This window comes from Silurus aristotelis (assembly GCF_946808225.1).
Source record: "Silurus aristotelis genome assembly, chromosome: 28".
Taxonomy (NCBI): domain Eukaryota; kingdom Metazoa; phylum Chordata; class Actinopteri; order Siluriformes; family Siluridae; genus Silurus; species Silurus aristotelis.
The window spans coordinates 7698757-7720353 of NC_139601.1; the positions used below are offsets into that span (position 1 = coordinate 7698757).

The 21597-nt window shown below is 38.5% G+C and overlaps 1 protein-coding gene across 3 annotated transcripts in view; it reads left to right on the forward strand.

The window, feature by feature from the left end:
* Window positions 1-1669: 1669 nt before the first annotated feature.
* Window positions 1670-21597, forward strand: part of cntn2 (contactin 2) — a 41274-nt gene continuing 21346 nt past the window's right edge. For 2 of the 3 annotated variants that reach the window (XR_014532237.1, XM_083534075.1), the window contains exon 1: window positions 1670-2032. The gene's annotated coding sequence lies outside the window, so the exon portion shown is untranslated. The remainder of the gene's footprint in view (window positions 2033-21597) is intronic. The other variant, XM_083534076.1, reaches the window with a different exon arrangement.

Here is a 21597-nt window from a genome sequence, read left to right on the forward strand (position 1 = left end):
CAGTCAAGATAGGATTAGACAGAAAAGGAGTCAGTTCTTAAAGCTGTTGGTTTGGAGCCATGAAAGATAGGATCTGTGTTTTAAAGGCTAGATGACTAGGTTAAAGCAGGTTTTATAGAGTGTTATTAATACAGTTATTAATATTCACCAACAATTATGAACCCGCAACAGTGTCATGGGCTCCACACTAGACCATCTGGCCAGATCTCACAGAAGAGTTATTGTATAACAAAATCCTGCTAAAAGTTATTGCTGGCTTTGATAGAAAGGTGTCAGAGCACACAGTGCATTGTCACAAACCGGTCACAGTGCCCATGGTTACCCATGTGCTATGGTTGGGATTTTGCCCAAGTCCATGTATCATGTTTTCTTTTATTTCATGTGGCTGGCTGGGTGTATGTGCATTGCTTTTCTTGGGAAAAAAACTGGCACCAGGATGCACTTTGAAAAAGGCAAGATGACAGTGTGATGCTGTGGGCAATGTTCTGCTGAGAAGCCATGGGTACTGGCATAAATACCATCTATCGAAATATGCCACCAGTATTCCCTAATGGTAGTGGGGTTTCAGGGTCTCAAAGGGTTTCAGTTGTTCTGACAGTACAAGAAGGAATCTACGCAATACTGGGCTGGTGGATTTAATGTTATGGCTGATCAAAGTCACCTGATATTTAAAAACATATAGTCGTTGATATTTATGAGTTATGCATAAACATGTCAGAAGATATCAGATCTCATTAGAATTATATAAAATAAGAATTCAGACGATAAATGCTAATTGATCTTAAAAGTTTTACTGCCATTGTTTGGGTTCAACTGTGCCCTAAATGAAATGTTTACTGCAAATTATTACATCTTCACTAATCACATTTATGTTTTAAAAAATAATTTATATCCTGATGAAAACAATTAAATCTTATGGGAGAATGATGCTCCATCCTTCGATTACAATGCCAGAGACATGCAGAAATTATTCCAAAAATGTGCTCTTTTGCAGGCCAAGATTTTTATAAGACACTTGTGAAATTATGTAGTAAACATGGTGTCACATTTCATTACAAATTCTACAACTTAATTTATATTACAATGCAATATGAAGGTTAATGGTTGCTTTAAAGTAGGAGTGGAATGAAATGTATATAAAGTATGATGAAATTTAAATTCTATCAATAAATTCAATCCATTTCCCTAACATTTTTAGATTAGAATTTAGTAAAACTGAAAGAACAAAAACGTATAGGAGAGAGTGACTATTACGCATTCAGTAGAATGAAGGTCTATTGCATAATCCAGATATTATAAGTACAAATGTTGTTCTCTCTTAATGTGTAATATCATATTAAATGGTAATACACACAAAATACAAGTGTCATTTATTTGGGCTTGATCTCACTTTCTGTACTAAAATAGCTTGCAACGGCTTGCATCCAGGTCCAGTGTGCTGGTGCTGTTGTTCTTCTGATCAAATGTGTGCAAATTTCCATTAGAGAGGTGTCAAACAGGGGGTTGGGGAGAAGCTTGTCTGCTCCACCCCCACTGAAAAACACTGGTACAACACAGTAAGTCCCATAACAAAAGAGGAATATATTTTCATAGGTAGGCCTTTTCTCAATTTGTATTGCTCTGGATAGAGAGAGATAGAGAGATAGAGAGAGAGAGAGAGAGAGAGAGAGAGAGAGAGAGAGAGAGAAAGGGAGGAGCTGCAGCTCTAAGATGAGAAGGTGGATTGGCGCAGGGAGAGGAAAGAAGGAGGGATAACGCTTTAGAATATGAAAGGCAGAAACCGAAAGAAGGAGAACGCATTGTCGTCCGAGAGACATTAGCTCGACAAGGTGCCTAACAAAGCCCTAACACAGAATTACAGCAGATCCGTTATACAGACCCCATTGGTTGTGTGATCGCAGGCCGGTAAATGCGCGCAGCGTCATTCTCCTGTTTGCGCACATTACGCTGGACTGACCGGAGTCACAACAGCATCACCGATCACAGAGGAAAAAACCTGCACCCTCATCCCGATCCCGAGCTGTTGTATAAGGTAAGATCACAATCCTTACAAAGAATGAGCACATCCTTAACACTTCTTCATCTGCTATTTGCGGATTTCTCTTGATTTATTCGACTGTTTTGTGAAATAAATAGTCCCACATCCGTATACAGCATCCGATTGCGCAATAGGTTTAAGCAATTCAGCTGTTTAGTCCTTGCCCGATAGAACAAAACAAAACAAAATTGCTCAGATAATTTTCTTTCTCATATTATATATTGATGTGTCCGAAATGACTTCTGGTGTTTTTGGTGTGCACGGGATATTGAGGGTCCTGTGATGCTTTGCTTCAGGTGTTCAGAAGAGCTGACATAGCATCTAGGAACACAGGTGCACTGGCTCCTAACTTCCTCTTGCATGTTTGTCCCATGTTTATCTAAACACTTAAGGCATGGTTTGCCGATCAGGCTCGGAAATGAATCCAGTGGGAATGAGTTTAAGTCCTAATTAAAATGCCTGGTTCATTACCTCAGGACTAATAAAGCCTGGACGATGTTTGAAGAATCAGTAACTGTTATCAAGGAATTATATTGCAGTTTAACATTCTGCTGGTGACTATATAACAACCTGGGCCTAGTTTGTCTAAAGTATTATATCAGTTTTTTCATGTGAACTTTACTCTGTCATATACCAGTGATTTGTGCTCTGGGATGCTTTGTGAAACCTCCATCCTTTCATGAGAAAAATGGTACAGTTGTAACTGAGATGATGAAAAAATTATGATGAGATGGGAGTTAAATTATATAAAACATGATAAGAAAAGGTAAAAAGTTGAAAACAATGACCAATCCTAACCTATTATTATATATATATATATATATATATATATATATATATATATATATATATATATATATATATATATATATATATTTATTTATTTTTTTTTTTTTATATTACTTGTTTGGTTTTTTGGGGGGGTTTTTCTCAAAACGTTGTATGCAAGTAATTGTGAATTGTGACACTGTGAGAGGGGCTGATTTTTGCAAGATGTTAAAGGTCAAAATATACAACACAACTTTCTTAATTGAGAGTGTACTTGAAATGACACCTACAAGCATTCACACACACAATGTTTTGCTGTATATAAAATCACTAATGGGTTCAACTTTCTCAATATGTTCAAAAAGAGGTTAAATTATATCAAATAATCATAATCATCAGTTTTAAATAAGACTGCAAATCTGATAATGATCAAAATGTCAAATATCAAAAATAATATCAAAATTAAATTTCTCAAAGTCTTTAGTAAGACTTTCCTTTGCCCACAGTCTGAAGACGGGATAATGAACCAAAGATTCAGCCTTGACTGCTTTGTTCAGCAAAGATTGACTGCAGCTCTTCAGAGAGATTAGTATCTTCTGAGAGATACTGATAATAATCAGATGATTAGAATGCCTTTCTAACTCTATAATAGATAGTCACTGGCTATAGTAACAATGGCCTGTTCAGGATAAAATAATGAACCATTTGTACAGAATCTGGAATAAGTGAACATTAAGTTTAAGTTTAGTTCCAATCATAAGAAAGTTTTTAGATTTAGTTTAATTCACCTATAAGATATTGTCCTATTCATTAGATCACTTGCTCAAAACCATTTTCTGTTTCAGTATGATTATTTTATTTAATTCTAATATGTTTTTCATCTTGCGACACTGCCCTCACTTCCTTTATAAATTAAAGCCTAACAACTAGAATAGACTGGAAAATGGACCTCAAGTGCTAATTTTTGTAAAGCTATTTCAAGCATCAAAACAATGAATATAATTAAATAACTCTAAATAACAGGAAACAACATAGCTTGTTACAAATGTAGTTTTTCTGTTAATTAGTGGTGAATGTTGTACAACTGTAGGTTAATACTTGACAATAAAATCTGAAATTGTGCCATTGCTCTTAAATGAGTATATAAAGTATCTAAAATGCTGATGCTTTTCTAGATTAATCTACAGTATGTTTCAATTTATTTTATTCCTTTAAGCAATTGGGGATTTTTTTTTTTAATTTTCAGAATCAAGTAAAGCGAATGTTTGTTTGAGTTAGACAGTGTTGTGTATTTCGTCGTCTTGATGGAGTGTAGCTGTCGGTTGGAAGGAATCTCCGTAGACGCAGTTATTTCGTGTAAATAATGATTTTTATTCAGCACAGAAATATAGCATCTTTACAGGCCTTCCGGTCAAGCCTGGAGTCAGCACGCTCTGATTCAAAGTCTGACTCCCGATCCATGGCTGCACACTCATTATATATTCTGATCATTCTCTGGGTCCGCCTCTTGATGCATAACAGATGTATATGAGCCTACTGTGCAATAATGTTTATCTTAAAGAGAAACCTGTCTTTGTCCAGATTTAATATATCTCAAATGTACCAGCGCTAACTTTCCCAGACCATTCATCTTAACATACAGTGAGAACGGGTCAGAGGTCTTTTCCCAAGAGGATGTGCATCCTGGATCATATTCTATACTTCGGCTTATACTGATTTAAAGACGACCATCCGTTTCATTTTCTCAGTCACGGCTCATAAGATAAGCACTATGGGCCTTTCATACATTTGGCTTAAAGAAAAACATCTGGCCAGATGGTTCAGTAATTAACTTTGGCCGTTTCAGGACACCATTTGTAGAATTGTATGAGTTAAGGCTTTTAGATATTACACATTTAAGATACTATACGTTTAAGACACTACATATTTCCCCCCTTCGGGGGATCAATAATCCCACGATAAACAAAAAAATATAACATACATATTCATCATTGGTTACAGAAATAGTAATAATACATTCTGTCACAGAACCTTAACAATATAATGAATTTATGGAGTGTGAGAGAGAAAAAACCTGTCAGGCAGCCGTTTCTCCTTAGATATCCTTCAAACAATCAAGACAGGAAAACCGCTCTCACGGCCCCTCTGCCCCAGGTGGCCACAAATTGTACTCCAGCCCAATCAAGATTTTAACAAGAAGTAATACATATGCATTGGTTATGTATCAGAAGAAACTTAAAAACTATCATGACTTACTATGATTACTACTAGTATAAACATTTTCTATCAATGTCACTGGATATACTGTAACACATAAAATCCTATAATAAACATATATATGTGTATGGGGGAAATGTCCATCCGCGGCTGCGTTGATTCTCAGTATGGGGTCGCCGATGTGTAGAATCACAGCATTCCTTGTTCCGAGCCTTCAAATCTCCCCCAATATTGTTTCCTTGGAGAGAAGAAAAGAAAAAAAAAACCAACCAGTATCGTCTTCTCAGGCAACAAATGAATCATATCACATTCCATTCCCCCCTTTCACCCGAACACAGTATAGGGGGAAACTATCAAAAAGTAAGCCTATAGCCAAATAACATGAAGAATCACAATAAGAACTAATATCAAAACGGATACTTTTTCCATCAGTTCACCATCTAATTCCATTCCATCCTCATCTCGTATGTTTCGCAATGCCTCTATAACACTAGTCATATTATCAGAAGAATCGGGGATCAAGGTGTAACATGCGTCACCAGTTAAGTTCAAAGCCACACATAGGCCACCTTGCTTGGCCAATATATAAGCTAACGCCATGTCATGCTTTAGCAGGGTCAATCTGTGACTTCTTTGAGTATTAGACAGAAAATCAAATCCCCTTATTGTCTCATTGGCGAAACCCTGTAATGTATAAGTGATGTTATCAATATGATCAGCTAAAAATGTCACACCATACCATGGGAACAGACCTATACCCCACTTTTCTCCTAGGCTTATTCTCCAATGGTATGACTCCAAATTATGGAACTGTGCCAATGCTCTTTTCCTCCTATTAGCAGAAACAACATTTGACTGATTTGTATCAGGACCGTCTCCCTTCTGTACTGTAAAAACCTCATATGGGAGCTTCAGTTTTGCCATGTAACAGCATCCTATCCATCCATAAGGCAGAAATATATATGCCTTATCACCACAAACCCACCAAATATCTCTAAAATTTCCTATTGTCACATTTCCAGGCAAATCTTGATTCCTTACCATCAAAGTTTTACTATATTTCTGATGTGGCGCACGAAACTTTACTTCATACAACTTACTAATATTTTTATTATCATGTTGGCCCAAATTCATCAAATAGCTGTCACAATCAGATACTCCCATATACATCCCCGAACCAGTATACGTTTCATTTGAACAGAAACAACCAGCAGCTTTCACAGGTGTCACTTCCATCGGCTCAGGGACTGCTGTTATTATATTTTCATGTTGATCCAGTAGATTCACATAAGGTAATTCTTCCAACCATGAACAATCATATTTAGGTCTAAACAGACTACTTGACAAAGCCATTATTATATCCGTCGATGCCTGCTGCTGAAACAACAACCATGATAATGCAAAGGACTGACACCTAATAGTTAGTGGTTCTGGCACCGTTTCTAAAATTGAAGGCCATGTGCCTGGTGATGAAACTTTCACCACACATGGACAATTCAAATTTCTAACTGATCTAACAGAATGAGTTATCTGCTGGAACCATAAGTTCCTACTTGCCCAGGGGTCAGCAATCTGTAACACCGATGAATCGAAACCATATGCTTTCCAGTCACTGTCTCTCTTTTGCAAAGTACGAACTTGAGTAGAATTAAAATAGTCACTCATTGTATCTGATATATTTTCCTGAGTTATCTCAGCTGAGGCTACAACATGCTCATCCCACATCTGTTTCCCGGCCTCAAAGGTCTCTTCTCTACCATTTACTGTAGGCTTTGTTTTTAACATGGGTTCCTGAGTCATATTTAACACTTCTGTCGATTCTAAGGTCACTACATCCGGCGCCTGTGTTACGTTTACAAACTTCACAGGCATCAAAGGTATTGGCACTATTGTATCATTATACTCTTTTACAATCGTAGATAAAGTAGGAGTAGTCTGGGTTAATGTAATAACACTCGTAGTTGTATCCAGAGCTGTAGTGACAAGCTTTATCTGTGACAAAGTAGTAGTCTGGGTTGATGTATCAACATTCTTAGTTGTACCCAGCACTACTGTAACAAGCTCCATTTGAGAATTATTCATTCTCTGAGTAGTCATTGCATTAGATTGATCTTGAACCTTTGTAATATCCGCGACATTTCCACTAGGTTCCAAACCTTTTATCACAAGTGTCACTTTACGCGTTACATAATCATCCTCCCAATAATTAAGAATTGGCACAAATTTAAATGCTGGTTCTAAATAAGTGCACACATATTCACCTGCATCTTCCCATGTAGCATTACGCAAAACTAGTGAACAATCCGTCTGCATCTTCACCAACTTCATGTCATTGTACAAAAAATACTTTCTTTGATCGCGAGGCACACTTTCAAATCCGGGTCCTGTCAACAACACATCTTCACCACGATTATTCCTCCACTTAGGAGGATTAGTACTACCAACATTCCATCTTCCACATTGACAAGGAAGAACAACCGCTTTCCCTAACTTAGCTCTGATAACAACCTTCGGAGGAGAGGGTGTTGTAGCGATCTGCTGAGAAACTATAGCCACATGGGCTCTAGTTCTCGTATCGTTTTGGTCTAACCCTTCTCCGAGCCGGCCTCGGACTCCTTCTGTCAGCTGTCTCTCTTGATTCTCCTGCAGTTGAGTTACAGTCCTTCTTAACCTGTGACGCATTTCTCTCCACCGCCACAGGCTCTGCTGATTCGGGAACCTGCTGGAAATCAATGTCCCCAAATGTTCTTTCCTGTCCGTTAACTGTACTGTCATTTCTGGCATCATCAAAAGCATACACATCATCATCACCATTGCCCATATCATGGACAATCTCCCCTTCTGGGATTTGACTCTGGTTATTGTCATGCATCTCTTCTCCTGCTGCATGCTCACCCATACCTTCTTCCAATTCTCTTGAACCTTCAACATCCTGACTCTGGGAACACGTTATCTCCTCTTTTGGTGCTTTAACACAATGTGATAAATGATACCACGTTGGAGACCCTTTGACCTGGACCGCTGTTCCAGTACTGCGGACCACTTCAAATGGTCCTTCCCGACGTTCGTTATACCACTTTCTTCTAAACACTTTCACAAACACCTTGTCTCCGGGTTGCACTGTGGTGCTCTTTTGCTCATCAAGTTTCTGCTGCGCCTCGTCTTTCCTCTGCCTGTCAAAAACATATGTGGATATCTTTTTATGTAAGCTGACCATATATGTTACATAAGTTCGCATTTCGTCTTCCAAAAGTGCTAGACTTGGACCTTTCCCACTGGTACGCAAACAAGGAGTCGGCATCCGTCTTCCCGTTAGCAACTCATGAGGTGTCATATGCAAATCACGCAGCTCACTTGATCGGCACGCCATCAGTGCCAACGGAAGCGCTGCTACCCAATTTAAACCCGTATGCTGACAGATCTTAACAATGCGATTCTTTAAAACACCATTCATTCTTTCACACATTCCTTGACTTTGTGGGTGGTACACTGCTCCAAGACGCTGTTAAATTCCCAACTTTTGTAAGATTAATTTGACTGTTTTATCCACAAATTCTTTACCGTTATCTGAGGATATTCGATCCGGAAGTCCCCACCTGCTTATAACCTCTACACAAGAACTTGTTCGCATACCACATCTACAGGAGTAATTATTTTTGACATTACAACTTTCTGTATTTTTGTACGCATAAATTGATACCAACTACCAAATTAAAGATTACTTAAAACTGACTTCAGCAAACCCCATAAACCAATTGTAAAACTTGCATCAACAACTTGTAACTGAGTTCAAATCAAACGATTGTACCTCATTAACTAGTTAAACACCATGACTGGTCAGTCCGTTGCCAAGTGTCCTTTAAACTGCATAACACAAAGGTCACACACAAAATGTAATTCACTGCGATACTTCTCAAGCTGAGAGATCAAACCGCACAGTAACAAAAATAGATATTTGAATACGCACACATGTTCAAATACACATCCAAGCATTTAAAAAAATTATTTTATTTATTTATTTATTTATTTATTTTGGATAAAACAGCACTGGCCTTAATCAAACAGAAGCCATGCGTTTATCATGTTGCTCCGGTCACGGGCCTCAATCCGTGTGACGTTCTGAGCAACTGTCTCAGCAACGCGCACACACCAAAGATTCAACAAAAGAGGCAGACAGGACCTTAGATCCTTTCCTAGATTTTTACAGCTAACACCACATATAATTCAATATAATTCACACACAATATCCATCAGCATTTAAGATTTTATACTTTACAGATTTCCTATCTCCTTTTAACCTCTAAACACCATTATTGTTTAAACTTTAATTTGCTTTACTTTAATAATTACCCCAACTTTTTATCAATCAGTATTACTCAAACAATATATATACATATACAATAATCACTTTATAGTTGCTCATACACACACACACACACACACACACACTCATTAATTTCTCTACTTAAAATTTCCTTTTTTGGGAATTATATTATTCATTCAGGGCAGGGGAGTGTTTTGTCTCACTGTAGGGATATCTTTGTTCATTCAGTATTAAGGGGCTTTGACTTAGTATTTAGGTCCTGTTAAAAAGGCTCATAAAGTTATTTGGCCATACACAAAACATTTTCTCAAAAAGGCTCATCTTTTTTTATCTTGTCTTTTGTTATTTAACAGAAGAAGGTCTTCCGAAGGAAGCTCATAAGTTTTAACAGATTCAGTCCTCTCATGTAATGAGGCTCATTGTTTTATTCTTAATAGAAGATAAATATTATCCTTATAGTTACTAGAAACTAACCCTTGTTTTCCACCTTAACTCTCCTATGTATTTATTCATATCTATATATCACACATCTCAGCACATATTGCAATCAGTCACGCACACACAAATTTTCCAGAGAGTGAGAGAGAGAGAGAAAGAGAGAGAAAGAGAGAGAAAGGGAGGGGGTCCCGCCCACAGCGGAGAAAGAGGGACTTCACTCGTAGCTGAGCGCACACGCGCAAACACAAACACACACTTAGTTCCGCGCGCACAGAAAGGGAGAGACACCCCTTATCTTCTCTTATTATTATTTTTTTATTTATTTATTTATTTATTTATTTTTTTTCAAAGCGCACACACGTTTTCCTCAACACACACACACAAATTCCACATACACTATAGTCGACTCAGTCATACAAACTTATAGCATGCTATTTTGCCGCACCTTTATTCTATTTTCTCTTTATTTCCTTCCTTTATTAAATTTTTGCTACCTTATTGATATGCAGAAATTCAAATGACAGTTGCATCATCACCTAGCTCGTCAGCTAATTAGTCAGAGTGGGAACTTCAATTGAATTTTAATTCTGCATCATCCAGTTCCCAGAACTGACCTGAAATCCACCTAGTGAATGTCCAGGTTTTGTGGCCTGACTTAAATGTCACCTCCCTGAGGGTTTTTGTCCAAATCTTGCGGCTTCCTCTTTAAACCTTATTCTTACTTTTCCCTTTTTATTTCAACCTTTATATTCCTGTTTTCCTTTATTTCCTCAACTTTTTACCATATTTAACTCTTTCTCAGAGTCATTCACCTTTTACTTTTTACTTTAGCTTCAACTCTTATTTTCTTCACTTCTCTCTTTATTCCTGTTCCTTTTTTTTTTTTTTTTCCTCTTGAACTTTTTACTTCGCTTCTTTTCTATTGTAATTCAACGTTTAAGTTTCCTTAAAGCATTATTACAGTCAAATCCCCCCTTTTGCGCTGCCCAGCAGTGCAAAAATTTTAGAACGGAGAGCCACCCAAACCGACAATCACAACACAACACTCAACAACCCAATAACCCACACACACAGGCCTTTAACGGTGCGACCCAACAGCAGATAAACGGAACCCCAAACGCTCACCGTTTCAGCTGGCCGGACAGATCAGGGAGCAGTCGTCGGAGCAGATCCGCGAAGCTGAGGAGGCCGCAAACCGCCCAGGATTCGTGACGCCAGGAAATGTTGTGTATTTCGTCGTCTTGATGGAGTGTAGCTGTCGGTTGGAAGGAATCTCCGTAGACGCAGTTATTTCGTGTAAATAATGATTTTTATTCAGCACAGAAATATAGCATCTTTACAGGCCTTCCGGTCAAGCCTGGAGTCAGCACGCTCTGATTCAAAGTCTGACTCCCGATCCATGGCTGCACACTCATTATATATTCTGATCATTCTCTGGGTCCGCCTCTTGATGCATAACAGATGTATATGAGCCTACTGTGCAATAATGTTTATCTTAAAGAGAAACCTGTCTTTGTCCAGATTTAATATATCTCAAATGTACCAGCGCTAACTTTCCCAGACCATTCATCTTAACATACAGTGAGAACGGGTCAGAGGTCTTTTCCCAAGAGGATGTGCATCCTGGATCATATTCTATACTTCGGCTTATACTGATTTAAAGACGACCATCCGTTTCATTTTCTCAGTCCCGGCTCATAAGATAAGCACTATGGGCCTTTCATACATTTGGCTTAAAGGAAAACATCTGGCCAGATGGTTCAGTAATTAACTTTGGCCGTTTCAGGACACCATTTGTAGAATTGTATGAGTTAAGGCTTTTAGATATTACACATTTAAGATACTATACGTTTAAGACACTACAACAGCATGTTAAAACTAGAAGCCACTTTTCTCTGGAGAGTATATGTCAGGCTGTTTGGGGAGTCAGTGGACAGTGAGGGCATTGAGTGAAAGCCTGGTAGTGGTGACAGAAAGAAGTCACAGCAGCAGCAGCAGTACTAACTGTCAAGTAAATTAAAGTTCAGTGAAGCAGCATTGGAAAGCACATAGTAGAATGCTAATGCTGTGCCGCCTCTGGCCAGCCATTTCATCTGCTTAGGTGTTCAACCAGAACTGAAAATAAGGGGGGGTTCTGTCAATTTTTATACCATGTTTCTAGTGTCACTATAAGGCAAGGTGAATACATAAGGGATAGTTTGGGTAAATACATACAGATCTGTGACAGAAAGGAAAATTGTCAGTTGTGCTTTTCTTAAAAAAATAAAATAAAATAATAATAATAATAATATTAATAATTTGTAAATGAGTACTTTGAAACAAATGCAAGATTCATTCACACTAATATACATATTTATTAGCCTTAAAAAGATATTAGCTTCACTGGTATGGAGCACTGTTTGAATGCTTTAAATGAATAAAAATTAAAATCAGTTCTGTTGTCAGCAGCTGGTCAGGCTCACATCTTATAATAGGCTTTATCGATTTCTCCTCTTTGTCCAGCTTAGATGCTCTCATGACTCTGCTTTGCCAAAACCTAACATAAAAAATTTGAAAGAAAGAAAGTGCACCAATATAATGACTAAATTCGTTCATATTGTAAGCACTTCGTGGTCTCCTAAGAAAAGCATCATTTTTATTTTAATTCCTGCCACTATAGTGTCAAATTGAAGATATGAGACCTAGTATAAATCAGTAAACAGGGATCTGTAACAGTAAGGAAAGTGGTCTACAGGTTACACTACTTTTTAATAATGATTCATTTGTTTAATCATGGTCAGGAGTAGGGAGAGCAAAATTAGTTGTACTCTCACAAAACTGAGGAGAAAATGGGAAGGAAGAAAGTAATCAAAAATTTTTTATCTGGGTAACTAACAGGAGTTAATGTAACAATAATATTTAGAGGAGAAGAAGAAAAGGAAGAAGATGGTGATGATGAAGAAATCGTTATTTTGCATAGTGTAAATAAGAAGCTAAGGTCAAAGAACAGGATCAGCCATTTAACACCATCCCAAAGCAGAGAGGACCAACAGTGTTAGCTGTCAGCACTGAGGCTAGGTAAGGACATGTAAAGCTGACGCAATTTATAAAGCATGTATCACTGCTAGTCATTGCTTATTTAGAATTGTTTAAAGGATGTGTTTGGAATCTAAGCTCAATCACACAATAATCTGTACCATGCAAAGACACGCCCATTCATCGGTGGACTGCACATAGGTTCTTTTAACTCAAGGACATAACCTTATTATATCCTCAGTTTGTATAATGGTTGGAGTGAGAATAAGCTACAGTTTAAAAGAACTGCAATAATGTGGAACTGAATTTGATTATGATGCATGTCCTATTTAGCTCCTGAGAAATGACCCTGTCTCAAAACCCTAAACCTATAACCCTAGACAGTACTGCTGAGTCATTTACAACACTAAATTATTCAGCCACAGATGTTAATATAATGTTCATTCAGAGAGTGTGGACTTATTTAACCCTGACCAAAATCTAAATTGCTGGTTTCACCATTCACACAAATCACTACTGATAATAATAATAATATAAACTATACAATTTAAAAACAAGAATATTTGACCATGAGCAGGTCAGTTCAGGAAAGAAGGCAGGGTTTTTAAAGGTCACTAGGCCAAAAAAGCCTGCAAGGCAAAGAAGCAAGATTGTATAAGTCATTGTATACATCTTCAGCTGAGATCTGAGTCATAGGTAATGTTGAGGAGATGGAGAGTTCGAAGTGGTTGGAGGTTCCTTTATCTTTACGTTAAAGTACTTCAGGACAGATGAGGCTTTGTTTACATGTGGTGGGAAGAATCAAGCAGGAAAACAGAGCATCACTGTCTTCCAGGCCAACACAGATGCTATGATTTTCACTGAGAACATGCACTGTTCTCGCTGAAGTGACTGATCCTGCTTATCGCTGCCTCCCCGGGTGATGCTGTCCACAGCTCCAGCATCATTGTGCTCTCAACTGAACCTAACACAGCAGATTTGTAAGGGAAACAAAGGAGTAGCCTTCTGTTACTCACATTGGAGAAGGAATGCTTTGATAGTAGAAATTGTTCGATTTCTGATTCCACCCAATATTGCTTTGAAAATCAGATTTATTTTATTGTTTATAAGTTTTTGATTTGTCGTTGTAGCAAACTCACTGGTTCCACCCTGTAAGAGAGATAGGCAAAAGTTCACCAAGCAGAGCTTTCTTTATTCACTTTTATTTTCATACCGGCGCTTCCATATTAAGTACTCACGATCGGCACGGGTTCTCTTTCTAGTGCTTGCTCGCCTTTTCCTATCGTCCGTCCGAGTGCACTTGCCGGCTGGTCTTTTACCCGGTGCCCGCACGCGCTTAGTCACCATTCAGTGACCCTTCCGCTCTTCTCTGCTTGGTGGCGCTCTCCCGAAGGTTGGCATCTCTCTCCTCTTTATTGGCGGAATATAAACTAATTAATTTATCTAGGGTTTTGGCATATGAATGAATTAAAGATTAGCAAAACTCTCCCAAAACCAGAATAATGGAAGGGAAAAAAAAGTTCATTATGCTTAAGTTAAAAAAAAGATCACTGAAAAGCAAGTCTGTTCATTTTAGTATGCCAGACCAACAGCAGTTGCAGACTGCAAAAAAGATAGTTAGAGTTTGGGAAACTACTTCATACCTCACATCTTCTAAACTTGAGAATTTATATATATAAAAATTCAATACATAACATGTTGACCAGTTCCAGAGGCCAGACACAAACCATCTTGAGCACCATATGCATGACAAGTGGGAGAAACCAATTATGTGCATAATTTATAAGTCAGAACGATCCAAGCAAGTGGCAGACAGCTGGTAAAAAGATAAACACTGTCCTCTCTGTCTTAATAAAATCTATGCATATAGAATTTTAATGGCCATACTGTAAAAAATTCTTAAAATGTCAAACCTTTCTTAGGTCAAAATGTTGTCTTAGATGCTTCTTTTACACTAATCCATAGTGTTACAAAAAAAAAGAAAAAAGAAAAACAACAAAAGTTGAAACTAATAAAGTTGATCTCATTACTATAGCACGTCTCATACTGTATATTAGGCAGCAAATAAACAGTCAGTTTTGATTGCTAGCAACTGGGTCAAAGCATGCAATGGTACCTACAAAAAGGAGTCAGAGAAAGACCAATTGGTGAACCAATGGCAGAGTGTAATGCATATAGGTAAAAAAGGGTTAGCCTGTCTGGTCAAATTCAACTAAAGTACATATTGCTGAAAATGCTGCCTAGAAAGGTGACAGAACACACAGTGCATCACAGCTGGAGTGTATAAACTACATAGATTTAGACTGGTTTGATTTGCCCAGGTAGACCCCTGTCCACCACTAAAAGCACCTACACTGGACACATGAACCATGGGCTTATCCAAGGAAGAGATTGCAACTATACTGGAAGAAAGCAAGCTGGCAGAATCAGCGTTGTACTGGAAAACTTAAGGCACTGACATTCATGCTGATTTTACTTTGACATGTATCACCTACCTAAACATTGATGCAGACCTAAAGGCAGTGTCTACTATTTGCATGATCATGCAGACTGCCACACTAGAAAAATTGTTCAGAATTTAATGATTTATCGTGTTATCAGGAGGTGGACATAGACAACATCTCATACTTTTCTTATGAGAGCCAAAGTGTGTTGGAAAATCTTCTGCCAGGTTCTGCCAGCTGTTTAAAATTATTAGGAAAAAGAAGAATTTTTCATTTAAAACAGTCTGAGGTCATTACATTTTTATTATTTAAACGTTTCTTTTTTTTTTTTTTACATATCCTTATTTTACAGAATTTCTTAATTTATCCTGAAGGCACTGTAAAAAAAAAAAGATGGACAACAGACAAATATAAAAAAAAATATTTCAGCACTGATTAGGCTCAAAATGCCCTTTTATACTACTCCAATTACTTTATTACTAAATTACAGCCTGGAGTGCTATCACTGTGGTTCTGCAATGCTTGCTTGATTACAAGAAGCAAGTGAACTCTGTAAGATTTGGATTTTAAAATATCAGCTACAATTGCTGAACTGCCTGAACCATTTGAAAAGCAATACTAAAGGAAAAGGCTCTGCAGTTACTGTGAAATTCAATACATTTGAACTTCAGTTGTTGACTAGTTTCTGTATTTCATGAAGTCAGCTCAAAATGTTTGCATTGTCATCTGCATAACCTTTAATCTGCTGCTTTGCTCCGTTCTAGTGACTTAGGCTTCTTTACAACTTAAACAGCTTTTTCATCCTTAATTTAGCTTGTTGTTGTGTAAAGTACTTCAGTTAAGTTAAGTCCACCGATTCATTTAATTTTATATGATGTATAAGTTTGCCTGTGTATCAAATTAGTTTGCCTCCATGTGTTGATCTAATGGTCCCCCTATTCCACATGGAGATAGTAAAAGAAAAAGCTAACATGAAAAATGAATGCAAATGTCATACTTGTTATGCATTTACCCATGACCTCGTTAGTAATAGGTGCAATCTTTGACAACAGGTTAAACAGTCCATTGGGATGAGACATGGCTGGCTGCTAGAATATGGGGCAAAATGCTGGCATCCAACTCTGAGTTCAAGACAGGCACAAGCTTCTCTAAAAGTTACTATATACATATATTTTTGTTTATTAGACAGTGTCAGTTATAAGTCATGTTATGCCAGGATATCAAATTAATTACAGTCTTGGTCTACACTGTTCATCACAGTCCAGTCTTTTAATGTCAGGATGTACTGTGCTCCTGTTTCAACCTAATGGCATAGTGTTTGCCTAAGTAAATAAACTGAAATGAAGATAATTGCATATGGTTTATGGTATACTTTGCTTAATGTATGAAAATAGCACATGGAAAACATTTAAAACCTTCATTTTAATAGAGATAACTCATAACTGTTGCACAACCATACAGAACCCCTTCACAGCACATGTTGGATTATGGTGTGAACACTCATAAACCATTATCTACAATGTCATAACAAAAACAGATGAGTGTGTAGGTTTATAAAGCCTGGACACTGTAATAGTTCTTGAAGGAGCTGCTGTGAAAAAAAGCATATGACTAAAGGAATATACAAAAATATGCAGGCTACATGATGCAATATGTGATAATTAAATATCCTTATGTTTGGCAGTATGATTTAAAATTTATTTTTGCCTCAGATTTATTTTCCCAAAGTCAAAATATTTTATATATAATTCCGTTCACATCAGCTCCAGTATGTCAGGCGAGGAAAACGGAGGCGGAAGCCAGCGTGGTTTAAGCACATTTTAATCAGAAGAATCGATAGGAAGTCAAGGGAAAACCAGGTGTATCCGTGGTACGGGCGGGGTGAAACCGGGAGGGCGACCCGACTGGGATAAGGCAACCCCACTCCGGTAGAGGAAGCATCTACCTCCACCACTAAGGGACGTTGTGGATCAGGATGGTGGAGTAGGGGTGCGACACAGAATCTCCTCCGGAGCTCATGAAAGGCCTCCTCCGCCCCAGAAGAGCGAGACTTGGCTGAACCCCTGGATGAACCAATGGTAGAAGTTGGCGAACCCCAAGAAGCATTGGAGCTCCTTTATCGTTGTGGGGAGTGGTCAGTCCCGAACCGTCGTCACCTTTATCTCGTCCATCCCAATCCTTTCGGCGTTGATGACGTAACCTAGGAATTGTATTTCGGGACGATGTAATTCACTTATATAGGTTCAGGTATAGCTGGTGCTTGCGTAGCTGTTGGAGCACCATGCTCACGTGTTCGTGGTGCTCCTGAAGTGTCCAGGAGCAGATAAGTATGTCGTCGATATACACAATGACATACCTGTGGAGGAACGGTCGGAGCACCTCATTTATGAACCCCTGAAAGACCGCAGGCAAGATGGACAGGCCGTATGACCCGGTATTAATAGTGCCCAGATGGTGTGATGAAGGCGGTCTTTTATTTGTCTCCCTCCTGGAGACGCACAAGGTTATAGGTCAAGCTTGGTGAAGACCCTGGCGTCACAGAGGTCTTCCAGGCCGGCCGGGACCAGTGGCAGCAGGTACGGGAGCGGTGCAATCTGAGAGTTCAGGGTTCTGGAGTCAATGCAGGGTCATAAGCCGCCGTCCTTCTTCTCCACGAAGAAGAAGCTGGAGGCGGCAGGTGAGGATGATGGAGGAATGAATCCATGGCGGAGGGCTTGCGAAACATACTCCTCCATGGCCTCCCGTTCTGGAGCGGACAGAGCATATACCCGGCCTTTTGGCAGTTTGGCCCCAGGCAGGAGTTTGATTGCGCAGTCCCAAGGCCGATGAGGGGGGAGATGAGTGGCGGCCTGGCTGTAAATACCTCCGCAAAGCTGTTATATTCCACAAGGATTTCCACCCGGGTTGGATCCGGAGCTTCTTCCACTCGGGTGGCGGCCACGGTCATGGTGTTGCGGAGACGGATGGGGAGGTGAGCGAGACATTGTTCTTTGCACCGTGGACTCCATTCTAAGATGTCACATGGTTCCCAGGAGCACCGGGGTGCATGCTTTGCAAACCATCTACAGCCTCTGTTTCTGCACCTTGGCGGCCACTCGCGGCTGAAATGAGGCTGCACTCTTGAGTGTATATCAGGGATGGCCAAACTTTTTGACTCACAGGCCACAATGGGTTCTAAAATTTGACAGAGGGGCCGGGTCATACATATACACACATAATATATGTATATAACGTCAATTGAGCAGAAGTGCGACATCTTTAGGGGAAAGGTGGGCATTACAGGGGAAAGGTAAATTGAACAATGTTTACCCGTACCTATTTTAATATAATTTGGTCACGTTCAGCGGGCCGGATCAATAAACCCAACGGGCTGTGTGTGGCCCGCGGGCCGTAGTTTTCCTATGTCTGGTGTATATCATCTAGGACTAAACCTGGAAGTCAGGTATGCCATGACGATTTACTACGACACCCTCGGTCTGGAAGCATTCATCGATCGATCGGGGTGTCACAATGCCTCGCTGACTGCCATCCTTCCGAAATCGCGAAGACCTCCGCCACGGCACCTCCACCGCCTCCCGAACCCAAATCTATGCAGGTAGGGCTGCAAAGATTATCTCGGAAGGAGATAATCTGTTAGTGGCCACCAAGGTGCAGAAACAGAGGCTGTAGTTGGCGATGCTATCCGTTCCCTGGCGTAGTCCGAGCAGCTGATCCGCCGTCGAGAGCACTCCAGTAGCAACACTGAAAACCTCCGTAAAGTGATTTGTGAATAGCATGAAAGAGTTGATAGCGGGACTTTTCACGCTCCAGAGAGCTTGCGCCACTGGCTTTGCCTCTCCTTGGCGCCCCGCCCGCACGGAGCGCTTCTCTATCATATTAACCGGCAACACCTGAGCCTCATCTACCTTGTCTTAAGGACCTCGGCTCAGCTCTCTGGTTGTCGGTTATAGCACGCTGTGCTCGAAGAGCTATATGTACTCTGTGTCTACATGTGGACCTCGCCTCTTCCAGGCGCTTCTGGAGTTTTCCCTTCACGCTGTGATTACGATATCGGACTTTGGGGACCTCACCCCTCCAGGGCGTACCACGGACACACCTGTAATTGCCGGTTGCATATTTATACAGGAACTGCCTAGTTGCTTGATCTAAGGTGTCTTAGATGTATGTGCTTTATATTACCATGACTGGTCTTTTCTTGACTTCAGTCTTGTCTGAACTGGCTGTGGTGCAGAGAATGATGCAAAAAGTCCAATGAAAAGTTGAAAATAACTCCATACTATTGCAATATAATTGTAAGGTCAGTAATGGAAGTCTTGTGTTTCTCATTACATACCAAAACAACTGAAATCACCTACCACTGTCAGAAATGTCTGTAACATACCTCAACATAAAATCCATAATCCATATATAGGTAATCCACCACATCAGTCTATTTAAGGATGTCATGCTGCTAAGTGAAGGGTGGCTTAAAAGCATTACAGTGTGTGTGACTAGATCCTATCATAACAAGATCTTGAGGATTGACACACAGGATAATACCCTTACAGTTTTTCACATCAGCCTTAGCAAATGACTACTAGGAGTCTTTGTGACACCATTTGTGTGAAACTAGAGAAACCGAGCAGATAGTGCATCTGCTGCAGAGAATTATATAAGTTATGTGTTTACACTGTCTCATCTGACCTCCAAGGGTCCACCGCGCAGACGTCTGTGCTGAAAATGAGTTTTTTTTTATAACAGTACAGACACAACAATTTCAGGTTTTGGAGAGGGCTATGCAGGAGGGACAGCACTTATGATTAATTTTGGTCCTTAAAAACTATCGGTAGTGATTTACATTTTGATTTGATAATAAAGATAATAAAGACTACAGATACTTACAGTACCAATATTTGTGATATTATTATACTTTTTTATAAAAGTCCTGACTGTTTCTGTCAGTGTATTAACTTATTGGTAGCTGTAGATACATAAAGTGTGTGTGTCAAATGCTGTTAATGTTAATAGCAAATATAAGTTGTGAGCGATTATTATAATAGTGACACGGCACATTCATTTTGACAGCTGTCTTTGTAAGAGCTATCAAATTCAAGCTTTACTGTTTCGGGTAAAAATTCCTTTGGGTTATTTATTTTCTTTACTTGAATTCCGTAATTCAATTCATCTCAGTCTTACGGTACTTTAACTGCTGTAAATACATGAGAATTTCTAGCTACTCATTAGAACAGTGACAGGGAGACAAGACCTGCAGTGCAAAAATAAATAAATAAATAAAATAAAGTGTAAAAGACAAATAAAAAAAAGAGGCAGTTTGCCTTTGCTGGTTACTCTACAAATGGTAAACAAATTTCTTGTTTTTACCAAAAGATTGACAAAAAGCTTTGTTATTCATTTTTTTTCTGTGTTTTATTTGTTTCATTAAAAAACAAAAACAAATAGAAGACAGCCCAAAACTTACAAGACATGAACATACACGTGGGGTCTGTCTCCTAGAGATTTTGACAGTAGAACCAACTTCTTTATCCTAATTTTTTATCCTTAACTTTCAAGAATCTCCCATTAATATCAAACTATCCCCGGAGCTTTACAGACTCTGAACAAATAGGAGAGAGCAGCATAGCACTGTATCACTGGTTATCTGCCTGGCCAATTACACATTATTTTAGAGATGCTTCTCTGGGCCCCTGTTGTCAGACAGATATTAAGAGGCACCAGATGTGTGAAAAAAGAACCCACAGAGTAGATTAGGTTAAATCTCAGAGCAACTAGGAATTGTTTTTGTTCACTATTAAGCAGTGGATATTCCATTGTCCCAGAACATTTTAGAAATTTTCAGCAAAAGGATTGTAAAAATTTTAGAAAAACTAAATGCTTAATATGGGGAGTATTTGTGGAAAAAGACAAACCAAAAAGTGGTGTGTGTATATATATATATATATATATATATATATATATATATATATATATATATATATATATATATATATATATATAGCCATGGTTCGGTCCAATTTCGTTCCAAGGGAAGAAATGAAAAACATAAAATTGCTTGTAATAATAATAATAATAATAATAATAATAATAATAATAATTATTATTATTATTATTATTATTATTATTATTATTATTATTATTATTATTTTGGTAATTTTACATTTAATATTTCATTTTATGTACACCCTTAAATAAATATATATATATATATATATATATATATATATATATATATATATATATATATATATATATATATATATATATATATTCATATAAACATACATATAAAATTTGACTTGCAATATCTTTGCATAACTAAGGCTATTTAACTCATTTGTTCTATCCCATTACACCAT